Source organism: Camelus dromedarius, chromosome 6, assembly GCF_036321535.1.
Source record: "Camelus dromedarius isolate mCamDro1 chromosome 6, mCamDro1.pat, whole genome shotgun sequence".
NCBI lineage: Eukaryota > Metazoa > Chordata > Mammalia > Artiodactyla > Camelidae > Camelus > Camelus dromedarius.
Genome location: NC_087441.1, coordinates 9503657 through 9517296, shown reverse-complemented (window position 1 = coordinate 9517296; position 13640 = coordinate 9503657). Strand labels below are relative to the sequence as shown.

At 35.2% G+C, this 13640-nt stretch overlaps 1 long non-coding RNA gene across 2 annotated transcripts in view; it reads left to right on the top strand.

Annotated features, from left to right (window-relative positions):
• The window catches only part of LOC116154449 (uncharacterized), a 35563-nt gene that overhangs the window by 9392 nt on the left and 12531 nt on the right, over nt 1-13640 (top strand). The window lies entirely within an intron of this gene.

Here is a 13640-nt window from a genome sequence, read left to right as displayed (position 1 = left end):
GTATCAAGAAGCTAGTAGCCTCTTACTACAGAAGTTAGTAATAAATAGCAATTATCGCATCGTATTATCTGTAATCTCCTCTGATGTTTCCACCTCTAAATTCCTTTCTTTGTGGCATTTCTCATTTCCACCCGAATATCTGCTGTTGGCTCCACAACAGAGCTGTCCTTTTGGCAGGTTCTTGGTGAACAGTTTGAACACAGTAAGATTATACTATGAGCACTCGATGTCCATGAATCCTCTGTTCAAAATGGAAAAGTGGAAGCTGCCCTAATATTAAAATCTTGGCTTTTCTGGAAAAATGCAACAGCTGCTTTAACAATCCAAAAATGTTCAACTCTCACATTTTTCTTTGCATCAAAGATAGCAAAGTATTGTTAGTTTCATGTTTTAACAGTAATGTATTGTATGGTGCTAACTCCTACACTTGTAGGAAACCATGTTGCTTCAGAGCATGGAGCTAGAGTTAGACTGCCTTGGCGGGGCAGGGTGTCCAGAACATGCCCCCTGTGTGATCTTGGACAGGCTTCCTAACCTCTTTGCCTGTTTCCACATGCATGACACTGGGATAATAATAGTACCTATTTTATGAAGTTGATGTGGAAATGAAATGAGATAGATCTGGCAGAGCACTTAAAATAGTACCTGGCATATAGTAGGTACACAGTAAGTGTTCATTTATTACATTGTTAAATATCTTCATCATCCTACAATTTTTAATCTTGCCTTTTCCCATGAATATGCAGCCACTTTCCTTAACTCAGATAATTTATAATGATAGAATCTGGGGCAATGTGGCAGGATGTTTGAAAAATATATGGGACTGGAGAACTTTCCTGTATCCCACAAATAGTACTAAGAATATAATGGACAGCTTCCCCATACCCGTGAGGACAGCTGGGCCTTTCAGTCTGCAATAACTGTGATTCCCTCTTTGCCTGTTGCCCTACTGAAAGCTCCTTTTTGGTTCTAGATAGTGTAAATGTGACAGTTTGTCTAGAGGTATATGTGTTACATATATCCTTAAAGTTTGTTCATATCACTGCTTTATTAACAATCCTTATGTTATTAAATGTAGAGAGAGGTTTAAAATAACTTTGATAATTTAACCCAACATATACAAGGCTTTACCAGTATCCCAAGTATAATAAATGTAGACATGTAGAAAAAGACAAAGAGCTCATTTTGTGCATATCCAAACTGATGCCTGAGATTTCATCCCAGACCTGGGATTCATTGTCAGTATTTGACATTTATCCACAACCAGCAGAAACACTATTAGTAGGCCTATTTTCTTCACTCAGAACGTAATTTGGTACTGTCAAGTCAATCTAGGTACAGTTGAATGGATTTTTTTTTTAAGTTTTTTTTCATATCTCATTTATATACTATCTCCAGTGAGGTCAAATCTTCCTGTAAATATTATCTAACTTATTCTCATAACATCTCTAAGAGATAGGGTACATTTGTCTTTATTATTAGCATCTGGTGTTAGGAGATTCACATTTACTTTGTTGGGAATCACTGGGAATAAATTTCATGTAGACACTAATGGAAAATATAATATGAGATAAATACAGGTATGTCTGCAAATGAAGATATTTTCCCACCTTTGAAATCTGTTGACTAAAAAGATAAAAAGTGGAACAACTTATGATGATTGAATAGTAATAAAAAGCAGCATTTAATCTAAATCTCTCCTTCCCATGATTACAGCATGCTAAATATTACTCAATACTAGAGAGTCTGCTGATGAGCTCTGTAAATGTTTTCCAATAAGATTAAATAGATTAGATTTATAAAGAGAATGTTAATGTTTCTAAGGCTTTAAAAGAGTCTTCTTTTAAAACTTTCCTGAAAAAGACAGTTTAAGACTATGTCGTAGTGTTGTTAGTCCAAGCAGAGTGAACATCATAGTTTCCCTGAGGACAGGACAGGCAGAGGCAACCATCGTGTTCGAGAAGTTCTTGTCATCTGTGATCCTTTATTGTTAATTCTCTTCATGTATTTTGCCTGCTGCTTTGTTTTGGTTGTCAAAGTTTGTTACTGAGACAAGACTAAGATGATGCCACTCTGACAGTCACAGACTGAGTTGGCATGACGCACCATGAGGTGAGTCTAATTGCTGTTAATATTGGAAGGATGAATAATCCTATTAAAAAAGAACAACAGTTATAAAAAAAAAATAAGTAAGTGGAGAAAGTCTAGACTACATGAAAGAAGGACAGCTTGATGAGGGGAAACCTATTAACCTGAAAGGAAACAGTTCTTTGCTTCCAATTTAGCAGTTGTGAGCAAGACCACACTCACATTAAATTGAAATGGAAACAATTTTTCTGACTCATCTATAGACTTAAGTATTAGATTTCCTTATGTGTGGAAAAAGAGACCCTACTGTGATGCCTGATTGTTCACAGGATATCAAAATGCCACATTAGGTTTATGGGCGAACCTTCATCTCATTGCGTAGCTATTATTATGTCAGGTGGAGACCGCCATACTCTAAACCTGGGCTTCTCAATCATGAATGTGCATTTGTATCACCCAGGATCTCGATAAAGTGCAGATTCTGATTCAGCAGCTTTGGGGTAGGGCCCAAGATGCTGTATTGGAGAAGCTCCCAGGAGACTCTCATGGAATGGAATCCGGACCAGTCTTGCAGAAGCCAGGCTCCAGACAACTATTTTAAAAAGAAATCTGCATAAGTACAGTATGACTTGCTTTGTCATCATTTCAGGAACTCAAAGACATCAGGATAAAAAAAAACCCAAACACTTGCTATGTAAATGGAAATGGAGAGAATGAGCCAATGTAAAGTGTCAAGGACTCTCTTAAGGACAATTTGAATTACCAGTAAAGTTGAAGCCATAATGAAATGGTCTGAAATGGCAAATGTCTCCTGGTTCCTATTGGAGCTTCATTTGTGGCCTCCTTCAATCCCTCCTTTCCTTATGGTTGTAGTCAGTAGATGCTATGGGAAAGGTGGAAGTATCCCCTCTACACAGTAGACTCCAAGACTTGAATTCCTGATGCCTTAGTGTGACAGAACATTATGCTTCTCTTCCTTCATACTCTTACAAACCAAGTTGTTAACAGAACTCCACGAAGGTCTCACAGCATGCACGTTTCATCCATGCGATCAGTGCCTCTGTGTCCAGGACATGCGATTTACTGCTGGTTACATAGGTAAGATCATCCAACATCCCCCAGCATGAAGTATAGTGTTTTGGGCTATAGAATACATCAATCTTAATGAAACCCCAGATAGATGAATAAGAGGGAGAACATAGAATTACTTTGTTTTTTTTAAAGTATATAAACATTTTTTATTGAGTTATAGTCATTTTACAATGTTGTGTCAAATAATTAAGAGTGCATTTGAGTCAGGAGAACTCTAAATGGAGAAAATGGGTTTCAGAAACTTGACTGCATGTTAAATATGCTGAATTTGGGAGTGATCATAAACCATCACTTATGACTTATATGGTAAGTATGTAGGGACAGCATAAAGCTGAAAAATAGATGGTAGGAAAGCAAATTACAGCTACATGAACAGTGTGTGCATGTATTAGTCTGCCTGGGCTGCTGTAACAAAATACCATTGACTGTGGCTTAAACAACAGACATTTAATCTAAGATCAAGATCCTGGTGTGCAGACAGCTACTAATCCCATCATTCTCTCCCAAAGGCTGCATCTCCAAATACCATCACATTAGAACAGAACTTCAACATGTAAGTTTGGGGGGACACATATCAGCCCATAGCAGTGGATTAAAGGCTAATGAAGATATCAGTGGCTTTGCAATTATAATACAAGCACAAAGATGAAGACTTTTATTCTTGCTTTTCAACTCACAATTATATCTATTCTTTACATTTGTTTTTTTTAAAACCATAAATCTATCCGTATATTATAGTGATATCAAGTCTGGAAATAAGGTTCCTGATGACAGTTTCATCACATTATTGAGGCTTATTCTAAATTCTAAAATTAATTTATTCTTCTATCCACATAGAACCTTTTAAAAATATAATTGTAACAAATTTACTGACTACTAACTCACATAATCCTACCGTACAAGGACAAATTTGATCCAGCTGTATGAAGACAGATGCATTTCTAGCGTGCTAGAAAATAGACCTACACTTTCTCATATACACAGTTAGAAAGCAAACATGGTGGGAAATGAGGCATGGAAAGACTCCCTCCTAGTACAAATTCATGGAAGTGATGGATAAGATGAAGCAACAAAACTTCCCAGATGTCAGAAATAAAGCAAGAAGCCAAAGTCAAAGCAATATGTACAAGCTGATGCTGTGGGGGCCTATGGGGGTTTTTGTCCTGGATAAAGGCCCCTGGAGATGAAGATGGGTCAGGAGATGAGGCCTTAGGCTCACTGGGCAGGAAGGCTGAAGCCAGACCCTGCAGCAAGCTGAGAGCCTCGGAAGGAGAGCTAGGAAAACACTGTTGGCTTGCGGAAGGAGCAAGGACGTTTGCTGTTGTTGATCCCCAGAGTGGGCACAGGTTAGGGAAGGGACCTCACCTGAGAAAAACTGACACCAGCCTGAGTCACATATCGAAAGGTCTAAAGTTATACTATTTGCTTAGAAAGCTAACCCTAAGTCCCTTCTCTTGGAATGGTCTCCCTAAGCGAATAAATTAACATAAAAATAGGGCCAGCACCTTGAATTCCTTAGGAACCTGATCAAAGCAGATGCCAAAGCGCTCCATGAAGTCACCTCACAGCCTACGGGCCAGAAGCTGTCTCAGTCTGCTCCGGCAGCCGTAACAAAACTCCACAGGCTGGGTGGCTTCAGTAATGGAACTTGTTTTCTCACAGTTCTGGAGGCCAGAGGTCCGAGAGCAAGGTGTGGCAGGCTTCATTTCTCCTGAGGCTTTTCACCTTGGCTTGCAGACCGCTGCCTTCTGGCTGCACCTTCAGGTGGCCTTTACTCCGTGTAAGATGTCCCTGGTGTCTTTTCTACTTCTTTAAAGGAAACTAGTCATATTGGATTAGGGCCCCTTCCTTATGACTTTATTTACTATTAATTAGCTCTTTAAAGGACCTATGTCCAAATACAGTCACACTGGGGATTAGGGCTACAACATACGAATTCAAAGGGGATTGAGGTACAAAATTCAGTTCATAACAGAAGCTTCTCTGAAAAACAGTTGAACCCACTGAAGATAAATTCACAACAACAACAACGAAATGTTATAAATTATAAAGTACACAAGGAATGCTATCCTAAAGGAGAATCATCAGAGGCAAAAATCAAGAGAAGTAGCACCAAAACAACTATAGACGGCAGAACAAAATCAAAGACACTCTAAAATAGATAAAATGAGCAGAGAGATTTTTAAAAAGAACTGAAAACACCATGAAACAACAGGACATCATGAAGGTGAAGAATAAGCAAATTTAAAAAGAAACAAATAGAATGTCTAGAAATGAAAATTACAGTCATTAAAATTTCACTGGATAAATTAAATAGCATATTAGACTCATCCAAAGAGAAAATTAACAAACTGGAAAATATATGTGAGGAAACCACTTAGAATGTAGTACAGAGAGAAAGAGATGGAAGAGATGAGTGATTCAGAGATGCAGGAGATACAGGAAGAAGGTCCAACTAATACACCTCATGGAGACACAGGGAGAGGGTAGCAATGGGAGACAGGCAACATTCAGAAAGAAAGTCAATGAAGTTTTTCTCTAATGGAATATAAGAGTCTAAAAATGGAAGTATGCTGATTCCCAAACAGGAAAAGCAAAAGCAAGTATATATCTAGTTGGGGAAAAATCCAACAATTTTAATGTTTCCCACAAAGGAAATCTCAATCAATAACAAAAAATTGGTTTCGTATAGAACATATTCTCTGATCATAATGCAGTAAAATTAGAAATTAATTACAATAATAGCTGCTATGAAAATGAAATGTACATAATAAATGACTGTGTACATAATAAAAAGCCCCCCAAAAGAGGGGCTGAATAACACAAACTATATTAAAATATGAATTGAATCTTTTTAACGATTTCATCACCTCAATATACACAACAAAAAGAATTTTTAAGATATTTGGTATATAGTTGTGCCTGATTACTTACAATTCTGGTTTCATGAGCAAATAATTTTCCTTTGCCTCATGACTTTTCCTGAGACTTATTTTGTTAGCCTCTGTCCAACCTTGATGGTAGAAGACTGTATTTTGTTGGTACCTTACAAAGTGCTTTCACATACATCCTGTCAGCATCTGATCTCTCCCTCTTGCTGATACAAGTCAGAGATGTATTTGCAACATCCTTAACTAGCGTGCAAATTGCTCACTAACATATGAATGAACAAATACTGCTGGAGTCAGAAATTTCTTGCCAAATGATTTTATTTTCTTTCACAGCATAAAGAGACTCCATCAAGCATGCTCAAGGAGTACAACCTTACAGAGGAAAATCACTGACATTTGGATTGAGGAGCTAGTAGACAGTATTCTCCCACCAATTATCAATATTAGATACATGTTACAATAGATTTGTTGTTTAGTTGATTTAAGTCTGAATAGTCTTAAAATATTTGATAATGAAGCAGAGACAGCATAGATAGAAAATCTTATTTTTCCTTTAAAACCTGACTATGAAAATTAAATAGGCTTTTAAGAATGTATATCGTTTTGAGAAAAAACATTTTTTGCTGACTTTTAAACTATGATCATTTTGACTTTTGCCTTCCTTAAGACCTAAAATTCTGTGGAGGATTATGTTTGTGTAATTTCTTTAGTAAATCACCCCTAGAGGTCTGCTTTGGGAGGTTTTCATCTCTGAATGTGTTTGTAGGGAATTCTGATTGCTATTCCAAGTAGGCAGGCCACGGTGTCTCAAGAAACATTGTGTAGGCCCAGTAGCATTGACAACTCCAGACACAACTAAATGGCAACATGTCTGACATGTAATTCTCTCAGTATTTACTCTTTTACTGTTTTGCGTATGTTACAGAGGTGAATGCTCTCTTTTTCATCTGTGTTGCGCTATTTCTGTCTGGAGCCACTTCAACATAAACTCTTTCTGTTCGTTGGCTTGTGCAAGAAATCCACTCAGTCCATTATTCTTATAGATTTACTGAAGATTTGTGGTGGCATCATGAGGAGTACGTCCCACCATGTGCACACTTGCACCCCACAGCCCCACTGAACATCTCTTACCCCATTCCTGACCCCAGGTCCCCAGCCACTGGGGCCCCATTTCCTCCTCCACTCTCCAGCGCAGCCTCCCCTGGAGCCTCACTCTTCCCTCCAGGGTTTTCTCCAAGGTAAAATTGTTTGCCACCTGCCCCCACCCCTGCCTTGTGAGCAGGGTGCTTCAGGCATCGAGCCCAAGTGCCCTCGCTTATCGCAGCACCCAGTAAACTGACAGCCCTCCAGCTACAAGAATTTATCCTCAGTGATGAGGGTTACAACCAATAAGAATTCCATTATGTAGAGCAGTAAATGGTTTATTAAACTAACAGTACTGACGTTTTTTCCAGAAAACATGTTTGTCTTCTGAGTAAATTAAAAGGCAGTATAAAGTAATTTTTAAAGAAATGCAATCATCTAACAACAGATTGGTTGTATTTCCACATTATTATTAATAAACCACAACTAAAATTTGAATTTGTGTTGGGGTAGACAGCAACTTCTGTATTAAACCCCCATGGACTTAGCTTTTACAGAGGCTTTTACAAAGTCCAGATAGCCCTTGATTCGGATTTCAAATGCTTTTAATTCAGTTTTTATCCAAATTAATCTCAACAGGTGATCAGTGAATATTGGTTTAATGAATGGAAAGGTCTGTAAATGTTACCACCTCCAGATTCCTTGGGTCAGAAGTCTACCTGTGTCTTCTGATATGTCTTCTCTTTTTTCCTTTGCTGAGTCAAAAACAAAAGCAAAATACTCTGATCTCCCTTGCCCAAACTAAAAAAAAAAGGAAAAACAAATATTAATAAATTAAAATTAAATTATTTAAATGTTATAATAAATATTCTTAAAATATTAAATAAAATAATGTTTTAAATAACCCTTACTTTCTTTGTATTTAAAAATAAAATTAAAATGCTTACCTACCAACATATTTTAATTATATCAGATTTTAATTTAATCACTTTATTACAATTCCTTCAATTTTATAGACTCTTTAGTCCAAGGAATAATTTATTTCTCCAAGCCAGTCAACTGATTAAAAAAAAATAAGCCATTGAGCGTCAAAAACAATGTGGACCCTGAAACAATGGTTTGTAAACATAGTTAAACAGTTACTTCCACATAAAATCCTAGAGTCATAAGTTCATAGAATTTTAGAGGTTAAATTATAGGATGGTATGATGCTCAGAGATTTAGAAAAATTAAAGAATTTTGTTTTACATAAACCAGCCTTTAGTATTTAGATTACTTCATCAATAAAATTTACTATCGATGTTCTAATTTTCCAGAGATAATACTTTGATGAACATAAGTTAAATCAAGTAGATTAAAACACTGCTACTGATAAAACTGTTTGTCCAGTAATCTGAACCTTAGACAATGACCTTTCTGTAATACAGTGTGTGGAATCTAACAGTGATTAACTCTTAAGTCAAGCCTTATTTCCCTCAAAATATAAAAAATTGCAGAAGATATGTGAGATAACTTGGAAAAGACTATAAGTAAAGAGAAAGAGTCTGGAATATGTCCCCAAAGAGAAAACTGCAATAGAAATGATAAAGAAAAAAAAATGGCAAAGTAATTAAGGAGAAAATTCTGAGCTACATCCTCATGAATGTTCTATGTTTTATATTCTTAATTTACTTCATTCAAAAGATTTCATGAGACAGGAAATGGTCATCATTATTCTTTGGCTTTTCAGTTTCCTAATTTTTCCTTCTTTCTGAAGCATAAATCTATCTTTGAGGTGAAGACTATGTATTAAAGTTACATCAGACAACTATTTTAAGATTAAATCAAATAAAAGAATGCAAGTTCTTTGGAGAAAGTGATTAAATACAGGTTCCCTATTGAGAGATATAAATAGAGATGATTTTAAATCAAATTCACCATGGATAAGGGATCTATTGGTAAAATTAGTAATATTCTTTTTAAAAGTAGAATGTTTATTACACATTCTTGGAAAAATATTTTAATGCATATGACAAGGTGTTAATTTCCTTAATATCCAAATATTCTTACATATCAACAAAAGGGTAAACAAATCAATTTAAAGACAATAGATAAACAGTTTGTTTTCAGGGGGAAAAATGGATTGATAAACATATACAAAGTTCAATCTCTGTTAGAACTGAAGAAGTTTCTAAACTTTTCAAAATTTCTAAAATTGAAAAGTGAATTTTCTTCTTTCATTTTGCCAAGGATGAAAATATTTGTTGTGGGTGTGGGAAATCTGCAATGCTTGGGTACCATCAGTAGGAGCATAAATTGATGCGAACTTTTTAGAGCACAATTTGACAGGATGTGTTAAATTTTAACGTATAAATTTTACTTTCAAATTGAAATAACACATCCTTTGATCTTAGAATTCCATTTAGAAATTTACCCTGTAGTTTTTTACACACATGAATAAGAATAATCATTGCCACATTATTTGTAAATAGCCAAAAAAAATCAGCTGAAGATCCATCAGTAAGAATCTGGTTCCCTTAGACGTTATGGCACATCTGTGTTTGCATGGGACATGTTTAAAGGAAGGAAAGAGAGCTATAGATGCTACTAGAAAGAAGTTCAAGATAAATTATTTTGTGTGAAATAAATAAAGTTGGTGAACGTAAATTATAATCCTGTGGGTTTGAAGTAAATATTTTATGTATGTGCTCTGGAAAAAACTCTGGGATGTGGGAGGGTGAGAAATACTTTTTCTTTTTATATAATTCTGTCCCATGACATGTCTTTTATTTTCTTTCTTTTTAGTTTTCTTGTTGTTCTGTTTTGTTTATGTCTCTGTTTGCTTTTTTGTTGCCATGAGAATGTATTATTTTTATAAAAATGCATAGCTAATGGAGCTATATTAAATATTTTGTTTCAGCGTCCCTAAATCAGCTAGGAACCACAACACATGAACTTTTTCCAAGAAGAGAAACAAGATTAGGGATGTTATCAATCCCTGTTTCTCTTGTCTCCCTCATAGCATTCCAGGTGGAAAGACTCTTCTTTAATCGTTGACTCCTGAGATAAAGGTGCCGTTGAGGCCGGAAGATGCTTAGAGACACGTGCACACCAGGTCTGAGGGGGCACTTTTTCACCTCCTTTCACACTGTCACACTTTGCAGCTATTAATTATGAGTAAGGGAAAGTGGAGAGGAATTAAAGGCACAAAAAAAGCAAATATTTTGAAGTTCTCTTTGGTAGCATAGATCCAATCCCAAATAACTCTTCCAATTCTAAATAGCAGCACCAGCAAGAACCATGATTGCTTCACATCTTGTAGGCATCAGTTATGTGTGGAGGAAAGAACAAAATATTCGTGCTACTGGAGAGTGACTTTTGGAGAGTGACTTTTGCAGACTGAAAAGCAACTGTGATACACTTAGAAATGTTTATTTCAGTGAGATTTTCTGCTGTTGGATTCAATGCACCAAACAAAACAAAACGTAAAACAGGAGAGAAATAAGTTGTCCTAATAGCTGTTTTACTTATTTCCCTTATTTGATCAAATTTTCTTAAAAACTCCTTTGTAGGTAAAAGTTTATATTAGTAGGCAATGCCCTGGTTGAAGCTGCTTTTCAATAAAGAGGAGGATGGATTAATCTGTCCTCTCCCTAATTGCTTTGTGGAGCCTTCCCTTCTCCCTAATCTCACTGTAGTTTCTTAAGAAATGAGGCACTTACATATCCCAAGGGGTTACATAGAGATTCCTGCTGTAGAGGGTAAAGTAGGGAGTTTGCTGCATTAATCATTGAATAACATCAATCACGCATCTGCTTGGGCAGTTAAATTTCTGTTGAACAAAGTACAAAAGTACCTGGGGAATGTCTCCCTCTTTGTAAGTGGTGTCATTAGACATCTGTCATGAAGGCCTTGTAAAAATAGATTTGGGCAAGCAAACAAAGTCATTTTAATGCTAACACAGTGCTAGGCACATAATGAGCAATATTCTATAAAAACATTGAATTACTAAATAAAATTCTAAAATAAATTATTGCACCAATTTCCTAAGCAAATTATTAATTACTTTCTTACTCTGAATTTATGTGATCACTGCAGCAAGAATTATCTTCCTTAAGCACCATTTAGATTTTTCAGACTCATTTTCAGAAACTGTAATAGGTCCAAATTTTTGTTCCTGTAAAATCCATACTGTTGGTCCATGTTGAAACATTTTCTGACGATTGGTTCTCTTCTCCCTAGTTACCCTTTTTAAAAATTATTGTATATTTATATTATCTTTGCTAGCCTAGAACACATGTGAATCTGCCTCATAATTCACTCTCTCCAGTCCAAATGCTACTTCTGCCATCTGCAATGCCTTTCACCCTCTCCTCCACCATCCCAGATCAATCTCATTCTGCTCTTATTGCCATTTGTCACTGCAGCCAGATTTGCAGGATATAAGTACAGAGCAATGTATTTACAGTAATAAAGTTATGGAGCATTTTATTTCTATTTTATACGGCTTCATGTCAACTCAATGCAGTTTTAATTATCTTTAGTGGAATATAAGCATGTTGGAAGCAAGAGCTGCTTTCATGACTTTCTTACTCTTACCAAAATGTTTAACATATATGGGAGGCTTGCTGGCCTAGTTAATTTAAAGGATCTGATAACATCTCAGAAAAAAACCAAAGTGACTTCAGTTGAAAATAAAAAGAAATACATTTATGGATCACATCAATATTATATTGATGAGTCAATAGTAAAAAAGTGTCAAATATTTGTATGTAAATCAATCTAACAGTGTAGTTAAATACCAATAAAAATCCTAATTAAGGCAAATCTATGGGGTAGATCTTTTTGAAAAGAAATTTTTTTTGTTTTGCTGGAATATATATTTTTTAAAACATTCTAAAATTCATCTCAAGAAATATTTTAAAAATGTATTAAGGAGGATATGCTACATCAGTTATTATGCAAATATTTAAAAACTAGAATAACTAAACCTCTGGCACTGTTAGAGAAATAGATATACAGATCAGCAGAACATAACCAAGAGTTTGGAATGGCCCATGCACATAAGGAGAATTTAGTTTTTCCTAGAGACAGAGATAGCATTTTATATTAGGGGATAAAGGATAACTTACTCAATAAATGCTGAAATTTTTTATTGACGTCTAGTTGATTTGCAATATTCTGTTAGTTTCTGGTGTACAGCATAGTGATTCAGTTATACATATATGTTCTTTTCCATATTCTTTTCTATCATGGTTTATTACAGGATATTAGCTATAGTTCCCTGTGCTATATGGCAGGACCTTGTTGTATTTTGTGTATAGTAGTTTGTATCTGATAATCCCAAACTCCTAATTTATCTCTCCCTCTCTCCCTTTTCCCAGAAGTTTTTTTCTATGTCTGTCAGTCTCTTTCTGTTTTGTAAATAAGTTCATTTGTGTTGTATTTTAGATTCCACATATAAGGGATATCATATGATGTTTGTCTTTCCCTTTCTGACTTACTTCACTTTGTATGATAACCTCTAGGTCCATCCATGTTGCTGTGTATGGCATTATTTCACTCTTTCATGGCTGAGTAGTATTCCATTATATATACATATAACATCTTCTTTATCCATTCATCTGTCAATGGATGTTTAGTTTGCTTCCATGTCTTGGCTATTGTAAATAGTGAACATTGGGGTACATGTATCTTTTCAAATTAAAGTTTTCTCTGGATATATGCCCGGAGTTGGATTGCTGGGTCATATGGCAACTCTATTTTCCGTTTTTTAAGGAACCTCCATACTCTTTTCCATAGTGGCAGCACCAGTTTATATTACCACCAAAAATATTGAAATATTTGGTTAATCTCTTGAAAAAGTAAAAATTTAGATCCCCATCATATAACAAAATTAATACCAGATGGAGTTAACAATTTCAAAATAAGGCAAATAAAAACAAAGCAACACAAAAGTATTAGTGGATATTTCCATAATCTGTAAGAAGAGAGAACTTTCTAAAAAATGATACCAAAGATAAAATAAAAAGTAAGAGAAATCCTGATAAAATTTTAAAATTCTGTGTAAAAACACCATAAACAATGTTTAATGGCAATGAACTGCCTGAAAAAAGTATTTATGATATGTAACACAGACAAAGGATTAAATACTCAGTATATAAAAAAATCTTTTAAAAGCAGTAAGAAAAAGAATACCTCAATAGAAAAATGATCAGAGAACTTTAAAAAAGCTACATACAAAATAATAAACACAAATAGCAAACAATTTTTTTTAAAATGTTTAACTATTTTAGTAATCAAAAATGCAGTCATATTCTTGGCCTATCTGACTAGCAAAGACTGGAAAGAATGAGATCCAGCACTGGAATGGGTATGGAGTAATGGAGCACTTTTATACACTGCTGGTGGAAGAGTATAGTTGTACAATCTTATGGAGTGAAATTTGGCAATACATCTCAAAAGTCTTTAGAAGGATATATTGCATGACTTACACACTCCACTAGA